At 36.1% G+C, this 24,634-nt stretch overlaps 1 protein-coding gene across 2 annotated transcripts in view; it reads right to left on the bottom strand.

Annotated features, from left to right (window-relative positions):
• The window catches only part of LOC129233020 (UDP-glucose 4-epimerase-like), a 73,727-nt gene extending 49,597 nt beyond the window's left edge, over positions 1 to 24,130 (bottom strand). The window contains exon 1 of one of the 2 annotated variants that reach the window (XM_054867102.1): positions 24,008 to 24,130. The gene's annotated coding sequence lies outside the window, so the exon portion shown is untranslated. Of the gene's footprint in view, positions 1 to 8,161; positions 8,309 to 24,007 lie in introns of those variants that run through there. The other variant, XM_054867101.1, reaches the window with a different exon arrangement.
• Between the last annotated feature and the right edge of the window lie 504 nt (positions 24,131 to 24,634).

The raw sequence follows: 24,634 nt of genomic DNA, 5'->3' as shown, positions 1-24,634 counted from the left end.
TTGGAGCCACATTTTTTTATTTTTTATTTTTTTGGAACCATCTTCTAAACTTTGACATACGACAAGACGCTGCATCTACGATGCTATTCCATGAAGGTAAACTTTTGTCTGCAATATTTTTTCATCATAAAACCATCCAAGAATGTGTGATAACTCAAAACATTTATAAAATTTCGTTCGATCAAAACATCCAAGTCTTAAGAAATATCTCCTTTAAAATTCCGCAAGTTTTTTTTTTGGGGGGGGGGGCAATCACGATTGCTTATTGCTTTCATTTGACTGTTTTGATATGCTATCATTTTATTTTCCCACCAGCACCCTCTGCAGCGCCACCGTCGACCAGCTCCTCACGATGCTGCTCCTCTAGCGAAAACCGTCAACAAGTTGCGTCCATATCCTACACTTACACGCATACATACACGCACGTACGTACACATCTACAAACACATACATACGCCTACACACATATACACACTCAAACACATACGCACAAACACGCATACATACAGAAACCTACACACAACTACCCACACACTCATGCCTGGACACAAACACATATGCCTACACATACATACACATCCCCCCCACACACAAACACTCATACACACAACTACCCACACACTCATACCTCCACGCAGACACAAACAAACATGCCTACACATACACATACCCCCTACACACAAACACACATACCCCACACACACATATAAGCACACACGCCTGCCTACACACACACACTAGTGATTACAAAAAACATAATTTGAATTCAAGATGTCAAATTTACTATTATTATTATTTTTTTCTTGAGAGAACTATTCAATTTTACTTCTTCAAGAAGTGCTTGCAAATTTTTCGTTGCCTGGGAATAATTATCTAAGAACAAGAAATTAAGACATGGTGAATATGCCGACTTTTGGTTGATCTGCTTGAACGAATTTCACTTATTCTGTCCACACAAAACTAAAGGGCTTTTCACTCCCGAACCCTTATTATTCGCCATATTTACGCAGTTTTGCCCTGATTGGGGGAAATTTCCCCATTTTGGGGAAATCTGGTGCTCTCTGGGGAAATTTTGGGGAAATGGGTTTTGAGGGGAATTCTTTGAGGAAAAATTTTTTTTCTTGGGGAAAACCTGGGGGAAAAAAACAACCTCTGGGAAAAAAAAAAATTTCATATTTAAATTCGCGTCTTGACATCTGGTAGTTACATTGTATCAAACAGCGTTGGTTTAGCTTTGCTCAACTTTATGGCATTCGCATTTCGCATTATGTGGAATATTATGCTACGGAATTCGCATTAATGTTCTGCGTGAGTAACTAGTTGATACGTGAAACAGGTAAAAATAAGTCTGATGGAGAATGTTCTTGGATAAATATATACAAAAAAGATAGTTTAATTGAACATACAGAAGCAGAGTAGCAAATGCAAGTAGAAAAGAAATATTTAGCAATTTCTTATCTCTCGGTCAGGCGCTTTTATTTATGACTAGTGGCACCCCCCACGGGTTTTGCCCGTAGTAGAAAAATTTAAAGGTATTTTGGTTCCCCTGTATATTTACAAATAATGCAAGATGAATTTCTCGCCAATTGGCTTGCTCACGTTACGGTTCCACATTATGAAAACTTGGTAATTTAGTCGTCCATCTTATGATAATTTTGCTCGGGGAAAATGTTCTTAAAATTGGAATAGAAAAAGAACAAAATCGAATTTTTGAAAAATCTCTTGGAGGTGCACACCCCATGCTACAAACTAATTTTGTGTCAAATTTCATGAAAATCGGCCGAACGGTTTAGGCGCTGTGCGCGTCACAGATATGGCACAGATGTGGCTATTTCTTATCTCTCGGACAGGCGCTTGTATTTATGACTAGTGGCACCCACACGGCTTTGCCCGTAGTAGAAAATTAAAAGGTATTTTGGTTCCCCTGTATATTTACAAATAATGCATGATGAATTTCTCGCCAATTGGCTTGCCCACGTTACGGTTCCACATTATGATAATTTGGTAGTTTAGTCGTCCATCTTATGATAATTTTGCTCGAGAAAATGTTCTTAAAATTGGAATAGAAAAAGAACAAAATCGAATTTTCGAAAAATCGCCCAAAGGTGCACACCCTATGCTACAAATTTATTCTTTGCCAAATTTCATGAAAATCGGTCGAACGGTCTAGGTGCTAAGCGCGGCACAGAGATCCTGACAGAGAGAGAGATCCGGACAGAGAGACTTTCAGCCTTATTATTTGTAAAGATGAAAAAAGATAAAGATAAAGACATAAAAAAAAAAAGCGAAAATGGGAAGAAAAAAAAAGTTGGGGAATTTTATAAGAAAATTTGGCTATTTGGGGAGAAAAAAATTTTTTCAAGAGACAAAACTATCAGAGGAAGTCGATTCATTTCATGAAAACATTAGTGGAAAAATAATTTTTGAATTTGGGGAATTTTGATAGAACACATCGCTTTTTGGGGAAAAGTTGGAAGGGAATTGGGGAAATCTGGATTTGACCATCTGGCAACACTGTATTTACGCAACCCAACCTTGAGCTTTCATTATACTTCCGGAGTCAAAAAGAAGAAAAAAAATGCTGAAACATCTGCAGAACATGACAGGCATAAATGATGAAACAAGTGCAGAATCACTTCCCTATTGTTCAACTTTTTGCTGTCATAGAAATCTTCCAAGAATCGATTGTTGTCGAAAATCGCAATTCATTTACTCGAAAGTTTCACGAAAATATTTCAAGAGGAGGTCTCTCCAACACTTGACACTGGTGAAAAATTAATTTTTTAAAAATAAGTAGCGATTGAAAGACCATAGTGAAATAAATAGTGGTATTTTGCCCTCGTTTCCGTGTTAGTAAAATGTAATTTCTGAAAATTGGGGAAAAAAAGTCGCAAAATTTGGCTGAAAACAGACAATTAAACAGCCTCTGTAGAAAATGGAAAATAAATACCTTAAAAACAGTGGCGGAGATACGGGGGGACGAAGGGGCGGGGGTGTCCACCCCGGGTGACACCCAACTGGGGGGGTGTCACTCAAAGTGGAATTGCAAGTTTTTGAAAAATATGAAGTTAAAAAGCATTTTTAAGGCTTCAAATTTGAAAATTTTCCGGGCCCCCTCCTTCCCACCCTTCATCATGAAGTGAATACTATACTCAGGATTAGGTTCGCATTGTCAATATTTAGACCTTGTAGTCACTTCCTCTTGTGCCAAAACACTAAACCCCATTATCTTTCCCTGTGTTTGAGATACGTAATTAGGGGACCATCAATTACATACACCCCGTTACTTTTTTGACCTCTCTCGACGGCCTGCTCATTGCGTCTAGGTCATGTTATATAAAAATTGTTTATAGTTTTTATTTGTCTTTTGAACGCTAGTTCATTTAAAATTTCATTTAAAAACAAATGTACAGTAGGCGCAGCTTAATGTGATCACTTTGGGACAAATACAATTCGATAACAATAAACGAAAAGAATTCAGGAGACACAAAATAATGATTTTTTTTTCCAATTAAGGTGAATTTATTTTGGCAATCTCAAATTAAAATCACAATGACTCAACTGAACGCAGTTTTAAGTTATAAATTATTAAATTAACAGAATGGAAATATCTGAATTATAAAAAGTTAAAGCTAAATTATGCAATTTTTAATCACATAGTAATAGGTGAAGTAAATTATGACCGTTTTCCCTGACATTCGTAAACCAGTTTCAAAGCACATTCAGCTTTTCTATCTTTTCCAGCATGGTTTTGCTTGTTGTTTAAATCTTAATTTAACTTCGCTTTGTTTTCAACCTCGACACAATTCTTTGATAGTTTACAAAGTAATGGCAACAATGGAGGTCCTACATCAATGTCTGCAACATGTTAGTTAGCAACATGTCCAGCGACTGAATTTTTTTAGGTGCAAAAGAAAGTTTTCTTAGGGGGAGTCTGTGGTCACTGGGGGGGGGGGCGAACTTTCTGTAACTTCATTCCTAGAAAAATTTTGAACTGCTATTGAAAACCACAAAATGCTACACAGAAAGTTAGTCTCGTCAGTGTTTGCCTACGTATTTCTGTTAATTGAGGAACAGAAACGGGGAAAAAATTGAAAGTTTATGAAAAAGTGATAACAATAAACGAAGACGCTGATTACAATATCCGACTTCTTTAAAGTTAACATACAAGTGTTCCGGGACTTCGTGATTCTGATAACATTAAGCGAATGATAACATTAACCGTGATCACATCAAGCGGCGCCTACTGTAGTTGATTCTGAAGATAGTATGAATTTTAAGTTTTCGTGTTTGCATAGAATATTTAAAAATTTTCTTTTTTTGCGTTTGTAGAACGGGGTGACCACCCCGCAAAATAAATTATCGCCGCCCCGGGTGTCACATATGCACTGGCAAAAATAATATTTATCGCAAAAGATTTGCAGGTTATTGCATGTACGTGTTTCGAGGTTTCAAGGAACCGACTTTTCAATACAAAAAAGTAAGCTTTTGGATGCAAAGATAAGCGCGCATCTATATATATCCGATAAAAGCGTTAATCGGATGTCTTTACACCCAAAAGCTTACTTTTTTGCATCGAGAAAGGGGTTTATTTAAACTCCGAAACATGTATGCATAAACAAATTTAGTAAGATTAACATTGTTATTACAATAGAGAATCAATTAAATTATCCAGACCATCGCTATCCCGGATATCTGAATTTCCCGGTTTTCCGAATCGCTAAAAACCTCTGTTGGCCGATCGTTTATAAAACTTAAATAACTATAATAAATAGTAATGCATATTAAAATTCTTCTTTCTAGTTTCGCTCCGCTGTCAACCATTTTTTTTTCATTTGAAAAGCCAGCAAAAAAGTAAGAAAAATCATGGAATTTTATGACTTCTTGAATTCTCAAATTGCTTTTCGCAATCACGAGTGTGTGTGTGTGTGTGTGTGTGTGTAGACCTGTGTGTATGCGAGTAGCAGCTGGTTCACATACAGTCAGACCTCTATATATCGAAGTATCAAATTGCCGGGAAAAATTCGATACATAGAAATTTCGATATATAGAAACGATTTTATTATTTCCTAAAAATCTGCTAAAAACATTATAATTAAAGCTAATTTTCATGTATGAAACCCAATTTCTAATTTATACGAGCATCGGATTAAATGAAAGTTAATTAAAAATATAACAGAAATTACATTTTTGCGCCTTCAAGTACCTTTATTCTTCGGCAATTCAACTTGATCCGCAATATTAGGGGATTTTCGTTTTGACAATGTAATCGAAAGAAAAGTAAAAAATCAATCTACTTAACTAGAATGATTTTTTACTGCAGCTAAAACGACTAGGAATGATAATCAACAGACAAAAGGGATGAATTGAAACTGATTTTACAATGTTACTGGTTACAACTAAGATATTTGAAAAAAACTTGAGGGAATTTAAGAACTCCAGAACGAAACAACGACCTATCTATACACCTCTCAACCCCAGATTCTTTATGAGTTTCGTAGCAACCTTTAGTAAACATAATTTTTTCCCCTAACCTTTATTTTTCATGAGACAAACAGTCTAAAGTGGAAAAAAAAAAATCTACGAATGTCTCGAAAACAAATTCGATATATAGAGATTTTATCGATATATGGAAACAATTTTTCTATGTAATGAACGTAGAAATTTGCTGGGAATTCGATATATAGAAAATTTCGATATGTGGAAGTTCGATATATGGAGGTTCGACTGTAGCTATTTTTCTGACGATTCGGCAAAAGTACCATTATTCGGCAAAATTGAAGCTCTATTCGGCAAAATTACAATCCTTCTGCAAAGCTTGTTCCATTCGGCAAATTAAGAATTTCCGCCCTCCCAAAAATTCAAAACCTCATTCAAAATCAAGTTTTCAGAACGGGAAAAATCTGAAGCACCCGAAATAAATGACGAAAATTCACAAATAAAAATAAACAATGCAAGCAAATGTTTTCTATGAAGGAATCGTAATTAAACAAGAACGTCGAAAACTCTAAATTCCGCTGAATGCCGCATTTTTACGTAAACAGGTGGTTGGTAAAACTCGGGATTTGTATTTGGTGTTAAATGAATACAAAGCGCTTCGAAAATTGTTATCCAGTTCCATACTTATTAACTCGATATTTACCTTGCTAAAATTGAGATTATGTCAAGTACATATTTGTAATGAGCCCAAAATTACAAAGTCAATTTCCATAGTGCACCATAAAAATTGATATTAGATGTAAGACTGACATATCCAAAGGGAGAGATTTGGGGAGATTTTGCTCCTCCCGACACTCAGAATTATTCCTTTTTAGACCACAGAAAAAAAAAAACTATCCATATCTCCCTCTGATTTTTTTCTTTTTTTCCCCTTGAAACGCCATGGATTTAGGTACTTTAATTAAAAACGTTGTCAATAAAAGTACAACAATCTGGCACATTTATTCAACTTGTTTTCCTATTTAAAATGCATCGATTTGTATCTAAAAGTGTATTTACACGATAAATTTGTAATCAGTCGAGTTAATCCGAATAACCAACATTGTTTCTACGAGTCCGTTTAGTCGATAAATTTGCAAACAGTCAATTTAATCCAAATTATCAACATTGTTTCTACAGTCTATTTGCTCGATAAATTTGTAATCAGTCGAGTTAATCCGAATAATCAACACTTTCGAGTCTGTTTACTCGATAAATTCGCAATTGTCGATTCAATCCGAATAATCAACATTATTTCTACAAGTCTATTTGTTCGATAAATTTGTAATCAGTCGATTTAATCCAAATTATCAACATTGTTTCTACGAGTCTACTCGATAAATTTGCAATCAGTAGATTTAATCCGAATAACCAACATTGTTTCTACTAGTCTATTTGCTCGATAAATTTGTAATCAGTCGATTTAATCCGAATAATCAACAGTTTCTACGAGTCTGTTTACTCGATAAATTTGCAATCAGTCAATTTAATCCAAATTAACAACACTGTTTCTATAGGTCTATTTGCTCGATAAATTTGTAATCATTCTATTTAATCCGAATAATCAACAGTTTCTACGAATCTGTTTACTCGATAAATTTGCCATCAGTCAATTTCATCGGAATTATCAACATTGTTTCTACTAATCTATTTGCTCGATAAATTTGTAATCAGTCGATTTAATCCAAATAATCAACACTGTTTCTACTAGTCTATTTGCTCGATAAATTTGTAATCAGTCGATTTAATCCGAATAATCAACATTGTTTCTACTAGTCTATTTGTTTGATAAATTTGTAATCAGTCGAGTTAATCCGAATAATCAACACTGTTTCTACTAGTCTGTTTGCTCGATAAATTTGCAATCAGGCGATTTAATCCAAATTATCAACATTGTTTTTACGAATCTACGCGTTAAATTTGCAATTGGTCGGTTAAATCCAAATAATCAGCACTGTTTCTACTAGTCTATTTGTTAGATAAATTTGTAATCAGTCGATTTAATCCGAATAATCAACACTTTCTACAAGTTCATTTAGTCGATAAATTTGTAATTAGTCGATTTAATCAGAATTATCAACATTGTTTCTACGAGTCTACTCGTTAAATTTGCAATCAGTCGGTTTAATCCAAATAATCAACACTGTTTCTACAAGTCCATTTACTCGATAAATTATTTTGTAATCAGTCGATTTAATCCGAATAATCAACATTGTTTCTACTAGTCTATTTGCTCGATAAATTTGTAATCAGTCAATTTAATCCGAATAATCAAGTTTCTTCAAGTCCATTTACTCAATAAATTATTTTGTAATCAGTCGATTTAATCCGAATAATCAACATTGTTTCTACTAGTCTATTTGCTCGATAAATTTGTAATCAGTCGATTTAATCCGAGTAATCAACAGTTTCTACAAGTCCACTTACTCGATAAATTATTTTGTAATCAGTCGGTTTAATCCAAATGACCAACATTGATTATGCAAGTCTATTTACTCGATATATTCGTAATTAGTCGATTTAATCCAACAACACCAACATGTCACTGATACTATTGCTATTAAAACTACTTCCGCTATATTTGGAAGTCAATTAGCAAGACACGTTCATTGAGTTGAAAGTAAAATTTTCAAAGAATAATGTTCACAGAAAAAACAATCGGATGAGAATTCAAGAGACCAACCTGTTGCTTGGCTTCCAACTCTAGTAAACGCATCTACACCCCCATCGTTCCTGCACTAACGCCATGTGTTCCTCTTCCAGTGACGTGCGAGCTAATGTCACTTCACAACGAAACAGTCCTCTTGTAACGGCAACTCTGATTGGCGATTTGAGGTCGACAGAATGAATTTCCTTGCTAAGAGGTCACACATGGAAGGCGCATAATCGCTTCAAAGCCTTCTGTTGTTGTGTTTCCGCTTGTGACCCATTGCAGTGAAAACTACTGAATAATCTGTAGTTTCTCTAGTTGACTGATGTCAAATCTTTTTTTTTACCTCGAAAAGTCAACTTTGTTTCAATCCCAGCTCAGTCCATTTTTGAAACAGTAATTGAGCGATGTCAAATCTTTTTTTTTTCCCTCGAAAAGTCAACTTTGTTTCAATCCCAGCTCAGTCCATTTTTGAAACAGTAGTTGAGTGATGTCAAAAAAAAATATTTTTCCCTCGAAAAGTGAATTTTGTTTCAATCCCAGCTCAGTCCATTTTTGAAACAGTAGTTGAGCGATGTCAAAAAAAATTTTTCCCTCGAAAAGTGAATTTTGTTTCAATCCCAGCTCAGTCCATTTTTGAAACAGTAGTTGAGTGATGTCAAAAAATTTTTTTTTCCCTCGAAAAGTGAATTTTGTTTCAATCCCAGCTCAGTCCATTTTTGAAACAGTAGTTGAGTGATGTCAAATCTTTTTTTTTTCCCTCGAAAAGTCAACTTTGTTTCAATCTCAGCTCAGTCCATTTTTAAAAATTTTATAGGAGAGACAAAAATTATCTCGCTGCTTCTATTGGGAGGGTCGCCAAGAGTCAAGGAGGACACCTTGTTAGTTTGGTCACCGGGCCCCTCGACCCCTAAAACTTGCTAAATTTATGCTACTTCGATTCCGAGACGGGCCCCTAGTTTTCCGACTAGGTTGACATGACCGCTCGTCGGCCCTGTTTACCGGAAGATTTTTTATCCAAATGCTCACTTTTTTGCATTGGAAAAGGGGCTCCTTGAAAACTCGAAACACGTGCCGAGGGGCAACCCTATGGGAGGTCACTACGACCTCCCAAAAGTTTCTTGATTCGGCAAATTTTGTCTGATTGTTCGGCAAAGTTCGGAATTCGTTTTGTCAGATTGAAAGTTTCCGCGTTGCCAAAAATTTAACTTCGGGGCGCCTCTGCACGTGTCTGCGATTCTTGTCAATTTCTTTTCGATTTAACGTTGTTATTATTATAACGTATTATTATTTATTTGTTTTTTTAATACTTTTCTACACGTAGGTATTTATTTATTTCTAGAGGTATTGTTTGATTTCAGAAATCAGTTACCAGTATCGAAATCATTAATTATAGTGCGTAGAATTCATTAAAGTCTAATGAAAAACGCTAGCTAAGTTACCAAACTCACAATTTTCACTTATCTGCTCCAATTCTCTCAGAAAACTTCCCGAACAAAATCTTGTACATTTTTTTGGGCAATCACGATTGCTTATTGTTCTCATTTGACTGTTTTGAATCCCTATCATTATATTTCCCCGCCACCTCCCTCTGCCAGCACCACCGTCGCGTCGACCGGCCTCACGATGCTGCTCCTCTTGCGAAAACCGTCTCCAAGTTGCATCCATATCCTACACACACACACGCATACACACACACACACATACACACACTCATGCCTGCGCACAGACACAAACACATATGCCTACATACACACACACGAACGCCAAATACACGCGCGCGTACACACACAGCACTGCATACACAACACGCACACACACGCACCCACACACATGCGCCTACACAAACACACACGCGCATTCATAAACACGCTCGTGATTGCGAAAAACATAATTTGAATTCAAGATGCCAAAAATTCAAATTAATATATATATATATTTTTTCATTGTTTACTGCCTCCCTTGTGTAAAGAAATCACCCCCCCCCCCTTATAAGCCCCAGTCACCACCAGTGGATTACACTGAAAATAAACAAAATACAAAGAGCTTTTTTTTTTTTGGAAAAAATGAAGATAGAATGTGAATGAATGAGTGTCCGTTCCTACGTAAAATAATATCGTACATTTTATGTTTTACTTATTTCTTTTTAACTTTATTCATTTAAAATATTCATTTTTTTAAATAAGAGACTTTTTTTCTTTTTCGGCCAAGTAAAGATCTTCAAGAACAGGTCAGATTTTCCCGCAAAGAGTTTCAGTTGAGAATCGCTGCATCAAATAGGGAATTTATTGACCAATTAAAGTAAGATTGTCTTCTACCGAAAAGTTGCAAAAGTAATGCCACAGAATACAGTCGAACCTCGATGTATCGAACTTCCACATATCGAAATTCCACATATAGAAATCCCAGCAAATTTCTATGTTCATTACATGTAAAAATTGTTTCTATATATCGAAAAAATCTCTATATATCGAAAAAAAAAATTTCGAGACATTCGTAGATTTTTTTCCACTTCAGACTGTTTGTCTCATGAAAAATGAAAATTAGGGGAGAAAATTATGTTCACTAAAGGTTGCTACGAAACTCATAAGGAATCTGGGGTTGAGGTCTGTGTAGATAGGTCGTTTTTCCGTTTTGGAATTCTTAAATTCCCTCAAGTTTATTTCAAATCTAAGTTGTAACCAGTATTACTGTAAAATCAGTTTCACGTTATCCCTTTTGTCTGTTGATTATCTTTTTCTAGTCTTTTCAGCTTCAGTAAAAATCATTCAAGTTAAATAGATTGATTTTTTACTTTTCTCTCGATTACACTGTCAAAACAACCCCCCCCCCCCCCAAATGTTGCGAATCAAGTTAATTGCCGAAGAATGAAGATGTATGACGACGCAAAAATGAAATTTCTGTAATTTTTTTATTTTTCAACTTTCATTACATGTAAAAATTGTTTCTATAAGAATAAAGTTCTTAAATTAGAAATTGGGTTTCATACACGAAAATTAGCTTTAATTTTAGTGTTTTAGGAGATTCGATAAAATAAAATCGTTTCTTTATATCGAAATTTCTATATATCGAATTTTTTTCCTGGAAATTTGCTACTTCGATGTATGGAGGTCCGACTCGTATTGAGCAAGAAGCACTCATTTCTCCACATTCGTAACATCTTCCCAAGCTCATTGAAATTTATCTTGATTGGGTGACTTCGGAAAACCACGTGATGTTGAAATAGTTGCTTCAGAAGTGAAATATATTTAGTAATGCTTTTCTACCTTATCATTTGTGAACTGTTTCTTGGCTAAAAGAGATTGGAACCTGTCCTGCGCTGTAGTTGAGGAAAAGTTATCTTGGAGAACTCACTTCGATTTCATAGGATTGGATTTTTATTTACTACTAGTGATACCGCACGGCTTTGCCCGTAATAGAAAAATCAAAAGGTCTTTTGGTCCGCCTGTATATTTACAAATAATGTATGGTGAATTCTCTCGCCAGTTGGCTTGTACTCATCTTACGGTTCCACGTTATGATAATTTCGTATCTCGCCCATTGGCTTGTGCCCATGTTACGGTTCCACGTTATGATAATTTCGTAATTTACTCGTCCGTCTTATGAGAGTTTTGTTCTTAAAATTGTAATAGAAAAGGAACCACATCGAATTTTCGAAAAATCGCTTCGAGGTGCACACCCCCATGCTACATACTAACTTTGTGCCAAATTTCATGAAAATCGGCCGAACGGTTTATGCGCTATGCGCGTCACAGACATCCTACAGACATCCAGACATCCTCCGGACAGAGAGACTTTCAGCTTTATTATTAGTAAAGAAAAACGGTCACTAATTAGTTGGCACAGAGGCGGTGAAAGGGGCTTGTAAGTAAGCATAGTCGTGCACTGGTTTTGGAGTAAAGAAATTAGTGTTGGGGAGTCGAAGGTTTTAAGATTCGGAGTCAGTCATTTTCTCTCAGAGTCCGCAACTCTACCAATAGCGGATTTTAGGGGGGGGGGGGGGCTGGCTCCCACCAAAAGGATAAAATAATTGAACTACTTCATTTATTATTTTCATTTGATTTCTCTATAATATTTTTTAAAACAGATATTTAAAAAGAACACAAAACACACACCATAGTTTGAATAAAAGCATTTTTGTTTGCTGAACTAGAGTCAAAGGCCAAAGCACCAAAATGTATTCAACACACTGGTTTCAAATTCAAGGGAACGTAATTTTGAGATTCGTCCATTAACAGATTTAAAAAAAAAAAAAAAGTGTGTGTAGACGTGCCTAAAAGAGTTTTTTTTAATGCAGGAGTTATTTGCGAAATAATAGATTTTTTTTTTTTTTCCAGCTTATATGTAAGAAATGCAAAATGAAAGAATCAACGACAATTTATTTGCAAAACCATGTTCGCAAAAAAATAGTTTCTGAATTCTTCAATAAAACTTTCGAGTTATAAAGTTATGATTTTCTTGATTATATACTAATTTGTAATTAAAATTTAAATTAAACTATTAAAACTCAAATGAGGTATTGGTTTATTTAATAACATTGCCCTCTTGTTACAATCATTATGACACTGTTCCTAACTAAAACCGTTCATTTTACGGCACCTTTGCGGTATTATATAGGATTTAGTATTTAATTCGATTGAAATGTTAAAGATATTTTACCTCCGCATTCGAAGCATATTATTGCATTTTATTTATGTACCTAAAAGTAGATTAATTGGGCTTAAGTGTTTCTAAAACAACCATTTAAAAATAAAGTCATGAATACTTTGGTATGAAACATTGTATTGGATGGGGGGGGGAGGGTGTTAATCAATTTCCGGCCCCGACCAAAAGTTATTTCTGTATCCGACCCTGAACTCTACCAGTGCTGTGGAGACAGTAAGAGTCGTGATGAATTTGGGGTAAAGGAGTGAATCGAACGTTTTCCCTCCGACTCCACCGCTTGTAAGTTCTTTTTTTTTTGGGGGGGGGGGAGGGGGGATTTTCAGAAGTTTGAGCTTTAGGACTAGCGACGCAGTTATGTGGGCCCCATGTTCGCCCCCAAAATTTTTGATAATACAGTCTATGATATGACACTCCTGAACAAACATAAAAGCAAAGAGCTGTTCAGAAAAACTTTGAACGTTCAAAATCTAAAATTTGCTGTCACAGACGTAAGCCAGATGATTACACAAACAAGAGCACCTTTTTCGCTTTTTACTTCCTTTTACAAAAAAGGAAGTATTGTATTCGCGAAAAAAATTTCACTCAAAAATCGGCCTTCATTTCCATTTTATTCACCCCCGAATGAATGTTGAGGTTTTTTTTCAACCCGACCACACGTGGATATGTGCCTAGGAACGCACAGACACACGGAATATCCATTTTGACGATCCCCGAGTTAATTACAACGAGTTTTCTCGTGACGTCCGTATGTACGTATGTGCGGATGTGCATATGTATGTCGCATAACTCAAGAACGGTATGTCCCAGAAAGTTGAAATTTGGTACGTAGACTCCTAGTGGGGTCTCGTTGTGCACCTCCCTTTTTGGTTGCATTCGGATGCTCCAAAGGGAGTCTCTTGCCCCTTTTTGGGGAGAAATTATTGTTAATTTCGATGTAAATTCAAGTGGCGTTATAATTTGCCGGACACTTGGCAATATATCGCCAGTCTTTTGGTCGCCAAGTTTTGTCGCCAACTTGGCGATTTTTTTTTTGAGCAATCACGATTGCTTATTGCTTTCATTTGACTGTTTTGAATTCCTATCATTTTATTTTCCCCCCACCATCGCCACCCTCCGCAGCATCACCGTCGACCGGATCCTCACGATGCTGCACCTATAGCGAAAGCCGTCTCCAGGTTTCGTCAATATCCTACACTTACACGCATACATACACAACTACACACACACACGCGCACATACACACACACACACAAACACATACACACATACACCTACACACATATACACCTACACACACAAACACATACACACACATACACCTACACACAAACACATACACACACAAACACACACGCATACATATACACACATACACACAACTACCCACACATTCATGCCTGCACACAGACACAAACACATATGCCGACATACACAGACGCATACATACACACACATACACACAACTACCCACACATTCCTGCCTGCACACAGACACAAACACATATGCCTACACACACAAACACATACACACACAAACACACACGCATACATATACACACATACACACAACTACCCACACATTCCTGCCTGCACACAGACACAAACACATATGCCTACACACACAAACACATACACACACAAACACACACGCACACATATACACACATACACACAACTACCCACACATTCATGCCTGCACACAGACACAAACACATATGCCGACATACACAGACGCATACATACACACACATACACACAACTACCCACACATTCCTGCCTGCACACAGACACAAACACATATGCCTACACACACAAACACATACACACACAAACACACACGCACACATATACACACATACACACAACTACCCACACATTCATGCCTGCACACAGACACAAACACATATGCCGACATACACAGACGCATACATACACACACATACACACAACTACCCACACATTCCTGCCTGCACACAGACACAAACACATATGCCTACACACACATACACATACCCCCCCACATACACATACCCCCCCCCCACACACAAACACACACGCCTACATACACACACTCGTGATTGCGAAAAACATAATTTGAATTCAAGAGGTCAAAATTCAAATTATTTTTTTTTTTTTAATCTGGTTTCAATTTGGCCCCTGTTGGTGATATTTAGAGAGTAAACTGTTGAATCACATTAAAACTGCCAATAATGAGAAAATGACATTAAATTGGAGTCGTTTTTAAAAAATTCACTGATTTCGACTCTTTGCTTCCCCCCCCCCATGAAGTCCCCCGCTCTCCAGTTCTCTCTTCTTGAATTATTAACAAGAAAACTCAACTTGTAAAATCATCACGCAATGAGAGCTAGACATTTGCTTTTAGTCTGCTTGACCAAGGACCCATTCATTCTCACTGCAGGATGGATGTTGTTGCAAGTCCGACTTCATGGAATAATATTTTCTAATTAATCTATTTTTTAATTAAATGAGAAGAGTATTTATTAGAGACATATTAGAAAAAAACTTTTTTCTTCACTTCGCAGGTTTGGGATTCGACCAGAAGTTTCGTCACATTGAATTATTATTTTATTTGCCGACATCCTTGAAATATCTGCAGACTGGTACAATTTATTGAAGACATATTTTAACTTCGTAACTTATTTCTTCGCAGAACTATTTTTCATTCATACGTTGTTTTTATTTCCTCTTTTTAAAACTGGGAACACATTTGTTTTTTTTGGAAAGTCCAAAGGCATTAGCGACGAGGCACTTATGTTACAACTGACTAATTACTCCTTCAAAGATTCTAAAAATGAGTCGTCAACATTTGCTCGAAAATAAAAGTTTAAAATCGATAGCTGAGTTTAAATTATTATTTTGGTTAATAGAATAAGGCTGACCCTCCCCAAAAGCGATGACGAACCTCCTTCACCGACAGACCTTTTTAAACACTCTCCCTCAGGGGTGCCCTCCCCAAGTTCAATGGAGCAACCCCCCCCCCTTTTTCTCAACCCTCTTTCCTTTTTTTATTTTTTATTTTTCAGCTATCTTCTTTTATTTTGTATTATTTTTTTTCAAATATTTTTTATTTGTTTATTTATTTTAATTATTATTATTATTATTCATTTATTGGAAAAGTTCTGTGCTAAGCCAATGACATACAAACACACACACACACAAACTAAATAAATAAATGAAATAAAATATAAACAAAACAAAATAAAATAAAATAAATAATAAAACATCTTTACTAATAATAAAGCTGAAAGTCTCTCTGTCCGGAGGATGTCTGGATGTCTGTAGGATGTCTGTGACGCGCATAGCGCCTAGACCGTTCGGCCGATTTTCATGAAATTTGGCACAAAGTTAGTATGTAGCATGGGGGTGTGCACCTCGAAGCGATTTTTCGAAAATTCGATTTTGTTCTTTTTTTATTCCAATTTTAATAAAAAAAACTATCATAAATTACGAAATTATCATAACGTGGAACCGTAACATGGGCACAAGCCAATTGGCGAGATACGAAATTATCATAACGTGGAACTGTAACGTCGGTACAAGCCAATTGGCGAGATACGAAATTATCATAACGTGGAACTGTAACGTCGGTACAAGCCAATTGGCGAGAAAATTCACCATACATTATTTGTAAATATACAGGCGAACCAAAAATCTTTTAATTTTTCTATCACGGACAAAGCCGTGCGGGTGCCACTAGTAAAAAATAAATGAACAAAAAATAAAAATAAATAAATTTAAAAATCTCCCCCCCCCCCAAATGTTGATGGCACAACTTGCGCTGTAATTTCACCCTGTGGGCACCCCTGCTCTCCTTTTATATTTCAATGCCCCCCCCCCCTTGTAGGCGAATCCTATAGCTAAAACGCAGTGTGCACGTTTCAGCAGCAAACGATTAAAATTAATGATTAAATGATTTAAAAAAATCCCGCAAGAATAAGCTTCTGATGAAGAGAGAGGGGGAGGTATTAACTGAGTTTTTGTGCCAGAGAATTCAGTCATTTCATGCAAAATTATTGCAACTGGAAACGGAATAATTTTGAATGTTTTAATCTTAATTCAGTAGGTAAACGGTATTAAATAATTTTGTATGGATATAACTACCCTAAAATGATTGAATATAGTTCTGCATCAGCTTTTTTTTTTTCCCGAATAATGGACCGTAACTGGTATTTACGAATTTAATCTTCTTTACTAATAATAAAGCTGAAAGTCTCTCTGTCCGGAGGATGTCTGGATGTCTGTAGGATATCTGTAGGATGTCTGTAGGATGTCTGTGACGCGCATAGCGCCTAGACCGTTCGGCCGATTTTCATGAAATTAGGCACAAAGTTAGTTTGTAGCATGTGGCTGTGCACCTCGAAGAGATATTTCGAAAATTCGATGTGGTTCTTTTTCTATTCCAATTTTAAGAACAAAATTTCTATTCCAATTTTAAGAACAAAAATATCATAAGATGGACGAGTAAATTACGAAATTATCATAACGTGGAACCGTAACATGGGCACAAGCCAATTGGCGAGATACGAAATGATCATAACGTGGAACCTTAACGTGGGCACAAGCCAATTGGCGAGAAAATTCACTACACATCATTTGTAAATATACAGGCGAATCAAAAGACCTTTTAATTTGCTATTACGGGCGAAGCCGTGCGGGTACCACTAGTAAAAAACCAAGTAGTAATAAAACATAATAATTTGTGAATAAACTAAAATGTAAATAAATGCCTGATCGTCAAGATCAATAAGAATTAATTAGTCTTTAGTGAGGGCTCGCCATTTGTCGTAACGCATTTTTGGGGACCTCCTTGTCAATCCTAGAACTGTATAAAACATTTATCGCGTGCATTTTTTTATCTCCTAAGGGCCCCCTTTGGTCTTGGGGGCCCCTCGCAAGTGTGACATGGTGAATCTAGGAGCGTGCACAGGAACTTGGAGGCCCGCCACAAGTGATTTTTACGGGCGCTCCTCCATATTGTTTACCCCTATATCCCTACATATATTTCAACCCTCACTTTTAATGTACAGTAGACTCCCGATTATCCGCGAGCGGTTTATCCGCGGGGCGGATTATCCGCGAATCAATCAACAATCACGAACATGTATTTTCGCAGTAAAAAACGAATACCAGTGGCTGTTTTTTTTTTTTGAAAAATTGTAAATTTACACTCAGTTGTTTTTGCTTGATTGATTGATTTGATTTAATTTTATTATTATTATTATTATTATTATTTTTGTGTGTTCGTCATCGTACATACACTTGTTTGTTATTGATGTTAAGTTCGGTTGTGCAAAAATACAAAACATTTGTACTGTACTCTCTATATATTTTCACTGTTTGCAGAAAGTGTTATGCATCAATACAGTTAAGAATTTGAGATAGGACAATTTTTACCTGATTTGTCCCCCATTTTAGTCTTTTTGCGGTTATCCGCGATTTTTATTATCCGCGGCACTTGTGCCACCCAATTCCGCGGATAATCCGGAGTTTACTGTAATGTAAATCTCGGGCCCGAGCCAACCGGTGTCCCATATCTCTCTGTCTTTCTCCCCCCTCCCCCCTCTGTGCACGCCCCTGAGTGAATCCGCCACTGTTCATCTTAGTTACAATCTTCATGGATTCGGAGTTACCTTGATTGTATCATTAAATGCTCTATCATAAATTGAATACTGTAATCAGGGATGAGAGCGGTCAGAGAGCAAAAAGGAGGAAATCCAAAACAATTTCGTAAAAGAGATGATATCTAAAACAAATTCGTGAAAAACCTGGAAACCATGATATTCAAAATTTCAACAACAAATGGCCAATTTACCAGTTTTAAAGGTAATACGTATTTAACTAAGTATACGTAATAATTTTGTACAATTTGCTGCATTGTACCATTTCTTGCAAGAAGGCTTATTCCTAAATAAATCTACATTTTGAAAAAGAGGCAACAATTTCTAACCCCTGAGTCCCTGAACAAAGGGTTGGGGGATTGATTGTTGATTGATTGTTGGGGGATCCAGAGATCAATCTTGGCTGCATCACACAATAGTGTCAACATTTCATATTTTTTTTAGAGAAAAATACATTTTTATCATGAAAAATTTGAGTTCATAGTGTTAAATGAGTGAGAACATAAATTTTAAAATTAGGTCTGTTTGTTAAGTAAAAATTTACAACAGAGAGAAAAATCTAAAATTTCTTTATGTGGTAGAACATACTTTTTATAGTAAGAATTGAAAATAAATACATATGTATATAAACGATTGGTTATCTTTTTTCTTGCATTGGAACCCAAAATTTGTTTTTAAAAACTTACTAATACAATTTTGGAATCAAAAGAACAACTTGCAGCTGCCTCATTTAATCATGAAATCTCAAAATCTTTAATAGGCTGTAAACCATTTGAGATTCACCATAAATATTTTTTACACTTTCATAAATACACAAAAAAAGTAACCATGCCAAGTTTCAATAAATTCGAGACTGTGGGTGCTAAGCTACGTTTTTTGATTGACTTTTGCCTTTTTTCTAAAATAAATTTAAGAAATAAAAATATTATTGAAATGATGAATAAAACAAGCAGATATGAAGTAGCATATAGTGAAAAACCACCCGACATTAAAAATAATTGAAATACTTGCAGGATGCAGAAAGATTGAAATCTCAAGCGAGGCATGCAACTTCCGGCGCAGCACGTGTTTGACTTCGTTGGCATGATTCCAAAACATACGTTTTTGGCAGATATCGCGGAGGATGAGGGTTCGAGGGGGGAAAATGAAAAGAATAAGAAATCGGGGACCGAAAATTTTAAAAAAATCGTTTTTTTTTTCCGATTTTTGAGAAAAATAATTCCTGAAAGAGGCAAAAAAAGGAGGAAAGGTTTTAAAAACCAACAGAAAAAGCCGGAAAAATCTCATGCCTGTGTAATGTAGACTCTCGTTCAACGCGGGGGTTACGTTCCATGGAAATGCCGCTTAAATTAAGACTTAAGAGTAGGTGTTCGGTTCCTTAGATTAAAAAAATACTTCATTCTAGTGATAACTAATTTCCTGATAAGTTTAATGTACACTATGTACTTATATCGATTTCTATGCACAACATGTATAAAGAAAACATAAATTAATTTCGTGTTTTGTTTATAAAAAGGAGCTGGGGGCTATGATAGTCTTTTGGCAGTCATTAAGAATTTTTCTCTGTAGATCTTTGCAGAGCTTTAACGCATTCACGGTCACTCGCGTCACTTCTCATTGGAGAGGTCACAATCAGAAAAATCATTTGCTATTGTCAAGGAATGACTTAAAATTTTCAATGTTAACGTTTTTGGTTCTGTGTCATTGATGTCGCATGTAGGTACCCTCGTTGGTTTTGGCCTCCTTTGTCACTCCTAAAAGCTCTTCTTCCAGTGAGTTCAAAATTGTATGAGTTTTATAACTTTCTTCTTGCAAAGAACTCTCGCATAAAATGTCTGAATGTCTCCAATGGCCCAAGCTCGATGCCCACCTAGGGGAGTCATGGCACAGAGCGCACCATTGAAATTTTTAAAGGGGGGTGTTTTAAGGGATATTCTTCTCATTTTAGGGGGGGGCACCCCTATAATTAGCACGGCAAAATGCAGTTTATTGCGTGTAATCTCCAATCTCAGGAGTTTGGATTTTGGAAGAGGAAAAAATGTTACCTGTTTTTGCATTGTCGCATCCGCGTAAAATCAAAACTCATATGCGTTAACTAAAATAAAGGCGCGTAAAGTTTAAACCGCGTAAACACCGGCGTAAAACGAGGGTCTACGGTACCGAAAGAAAGCATTATATACAAAAGCAAATTCTTTAATTTTAAAAACCTCCCTCCAACATCAGCATTTGCAATTGGACACACTTCACTAACGGAATCACTTAGATTCACTTACGGAAATGGCTTCTACTTAAATATTTTTTTCTATTTTTAAAATATTCATAAGTTGCTTCAAGCCACTCCAGAAGAAACAAGTACTGATAAATAGGAAGCATTATTCAAAATACACACAAAAAAAAAAAAAAAAAGACTAAAAAAATGTTCAAAAGAAAAAAAATGTCTAAAGAATGAAAAAATGATCAAGCAAAAAAAAAAAAAACATGACTAATGCTTCACAAAGGAAAAAATAGCCATAAGTGTTCCCAAACTGTACGCAGCGGCCCCCCGGGAACCCTTGAAGTCGGGCCGCGAAATTCTGCAACAACTTCAAATGCGAGACTTGTTAGTAACGAAACTTTTGCAATATTTCGCGGTGCTCCGAAGTATAACTGAAGGAAATGCAGGACTGTCATTGAAATGCCAAAACAGCAGGGGGGATAATTGACCCCCCCCCCCCAAATGATGGGCCTGCATGCGAGTTTATTTACTTTTGCCTATTAATTACTAGGGATGTCCCAAAGTTCGAAACAATTCCAAAAAAATTAAATTTTACCTGCCAAGTAATAGCAAAAACAACAACAAAATTTTCAAAATGCTAAAAATTCCATTATTAGCAAGCGTTTACGAACTTTTGGGGGGAAGGGTGTGCCTACTCTTTGTTTCAAAAAAGCACTGGTACACACTTTAAATTATATATTTTTTTTAACATTAAAGTAGTGCATCTTATGGCGCTGAAACAGATATTAATATTTTCAAATGATTTTTAAATTGCGCAATTTGCCGCCTCTAAAATCGAAATTTCTAGTTCAATTCCGAACTGTGTTTTGCATATCCAAGCACTGGTACACCCCACTCTAAATTATTATTATTATTAATATTATTATTTTTTTTAGCATTGATGCAGTGAATCTCAGGACGCCGAAACAGAGATTCATACTTTAAAGAAAAAAAAAATCAATTTCGAAATTTGCCGCCCCTAAAATCTGAGGCCTAGGTTGCCTACCCCAAGAGCCGGACCTGAGAAATGGATATATAGAAAAACAGCAATACAACCCACATACTTGAAGATGCATTATGTTCTCAACTCCAAGCCAAATCGACATAGGCAGCTGGTGGTCACCAAAAAAGTGGGGGGGGGGGCAAGAAGGTAGAACGGGGCAGGTTAGATGGGCGGTGTCCCTACAGCTAATTTTTTAAAATGAATTAATGTTTAATGCCATTATTGATAAAATGACCTTTGAAAAAATCGGAACACGCCTCAGAAATCGAGACGGAATGCCACAGCAAACTCCTTTCTTCCCAAATTTAAGTTCCATTTTACTTTTTATAAAATAATAACTTGAGAAAAATAAAAACCTGCATATTAAATCAAATTTTCCTTCTTTAAACACGTGAATCGATCCATTTTATCATTTTTCGATCGATAGTTCATTTTGAACTAAAAAAAGTGGAAGTTCTACTGCTTTTACTGAGGGGGCATTTACCCCCTTGCCCCATCGTCAGTAGCGGATTTTAGGGGGGGCACAGGGGGCACGTGCCCCCCCAAAAGGATTAATTATTTTCACTATTTTATTTATTACTTTTTAACTGACCTTTCCTTTACACTTTTTTTACGTAGCTAATTAAAAAGAACACAAAACACACACAGTGTTAGAAACTGAAGTGAAGAGAGTTCCAAGTGAATGATAAATGTGTGCACGAGAAATCGTCAGAACACTGAAAAATAAAATTAAAATAAGTCGGAGTTTAAAAATGGTGCTGTAATGCACAAATGTTTTTGGCTCTGTAGTTTTCTGGTAGTTATAGCAAAATAAATGTCTTTTTTTTATGAAGAAAAGGTGAACTTCTTGGATTCCAGCACCACGCATTGATTAATGCAGTCCTGATAAAATAACTCATCGTTAGAATTTGAGTTTGTATTCAACACACAGCATATTTTGAATAAAAGCATTTTTGTTTGCTAAAGAAGTATTACTGGAGTCAGAGGCCCAGAGTTGCAGAATACATTTAACTCATTGGCTTCAAATTCAAGAGACCGCATTATCGCGATTCGTCCATCAATTCTTCTTTGATGGAATCAATAATTAACATTTTTTTTAAATGTGTTGGCGCACCTAAAATAGTCATTTTTATCTAGGAACCTATTTGTGAAATAATAGATTTCTTTTTCAGCTAATAAAAGATGCAAAATGAAAGAAATCATGTGGTAGTTTCTTTGAAAAACCATGATTTTTAATAGAAACGGCATGTAGTATCACTATGTTATCTCAACTGTATCATGGCTTTAAGAACAAATCAGCAATTGTTTTGAAATTCACACAGAAATAGTTTCTGAATTCTTCAGTGAAACTTATATATGTTATGAAGTTATGATTAAATTAATTTTAAAAAACTCAAGAGAGGTATGGGTTTATTTAATACCCTTGCCCTCGTGTTATAATCATTGTAACAATGTTCCTATGTAAAGCCGCTCATTGTCTAGCATCTTGGTGACATTATATTGGGTTTAGTATTTAAATGACTTGAAACGTTAAAGATGTATTCCGTCCACATTCAAAGTATATTAGTGCATAATATTCATGTACTTAGAAGTAGATTCATTGACATTAAGGAATCCCCCCCCCCTAAAAAATAAATAAATAAACGAGAGGGGTATTCAATTTCCCGTGCCCCCTCCAAAAGATTTTTCTGTATCCGCCCCTGCCCATCGTACTTGCCACCTTGGCCACGGCAAGCGCACAGTGGGGTTTTCGTTCTCTTTCGATTTGTTTGGGCTTAGGGTTCAAAGTTCGTAGGTTTATTGCAGCTAATTCCTTTTCAGGGCTTTCTACAGACCATTGATGACTAATTAATATTAGTTTCAAAGAGTACATAAGAGTACATTTCTGTGTAAAGTGTTTTGAAAAAAAAAATAATAACTTTGAATTCTCTAGTTTTCGGTGCTGATCAAAACCGATTTTCGGTTTGAGTATTCGATTATTGAATTTTTTTTCGCCCTATTACAGTTGTTGGACACAAGAGAAACTAAATATACCCGCATTTAATAAGAAAAAAAAATAGACCACTTAAAAGTATTTTTTTTTTTTTTAATTCACGCGCTTATGGTTCATCAACTTTCCAAAGGATTCTTTTAGCTTTGTAGTGGACGAAGGGCTCTAAAATTCCAGTTATGATTGGTAAGCTTGTACAAATTTATCAATCCTCAATTGGTTGAATATAGGAAAAAAAAAATTATACAAGCGCTTTTTGGCGTTTTGGCCCCACTGTGACGCCTTGACTAAGCAAAATTTCTACAGCGATAGTAAAAGAATTTCTTACCTCGAAAATGCCGGGTGCACGGAAGGGATTCCCACCTTGCAGTGCCGTCGAGGAGAAAGTGAAATTGTGAAAGGCAGACGGAAGAGCACGAAGGAAGATGAAAAAAAAGAAAAAAAAAACTCGCAACCGGTTCTCTTCCCTCATCTTGAGGCAGCCCTTTCACCCGGCCTTCAGGTCAAAGACGAAACATTTTCAACACGCCACTGTGCTCCGTACATTGATGATGGACATTGGCAAAGGTCATTTGCCTCCTCAAGAAATAGGGAAGTTGCAACCTATTAAATGTTCATATTTTGGCTATTGGATATTGTAAATTGACCCTCAAAACTGAATAATTCACCATCGCCGAATTTTAAAACACCGTGGTTGATTTTTAATGAATGTTTAAAAATCCACGCGCAAAAGTGCGCGCTTCTGAAACGTCACGAGCCTACGTCACAGGGCGCGAATGGGCAGCCTTCCGCCGAAGATCCCTTGTCTTCGCTAGGGACATTTTGAGCGCGCTGAATTTTTTAGAAATTCAATAATCCTTTTGAACACACTATGGAGGCCGGATTCGTCAAAGCACAATCTAAATAATCTTCCTCAAATAATATCATTGATGATATTCGAATATTTCAGAGAGGA

Source organism: Uloborus diversus, unplaced genomic scaffold (genome assembly GCF_026930045.1).
Source record: "Uloborus diversus isolate 005 unplaced genomic scaffold, Udiv.v.3.1 scaffold_15, whole genome shotgun sequence".
Lineage (NCBI taxonomy): Eukaryota > Metazoa > Arthropoda > Arachnida > Araneae > Uloboridae > Uloborus > Uloborus diversus.
The sequence above is the reverse complement of the archived record's forward strand: the minus strand, read 5'-3'. Positions and strand labels throughout refer to the sequence as shown.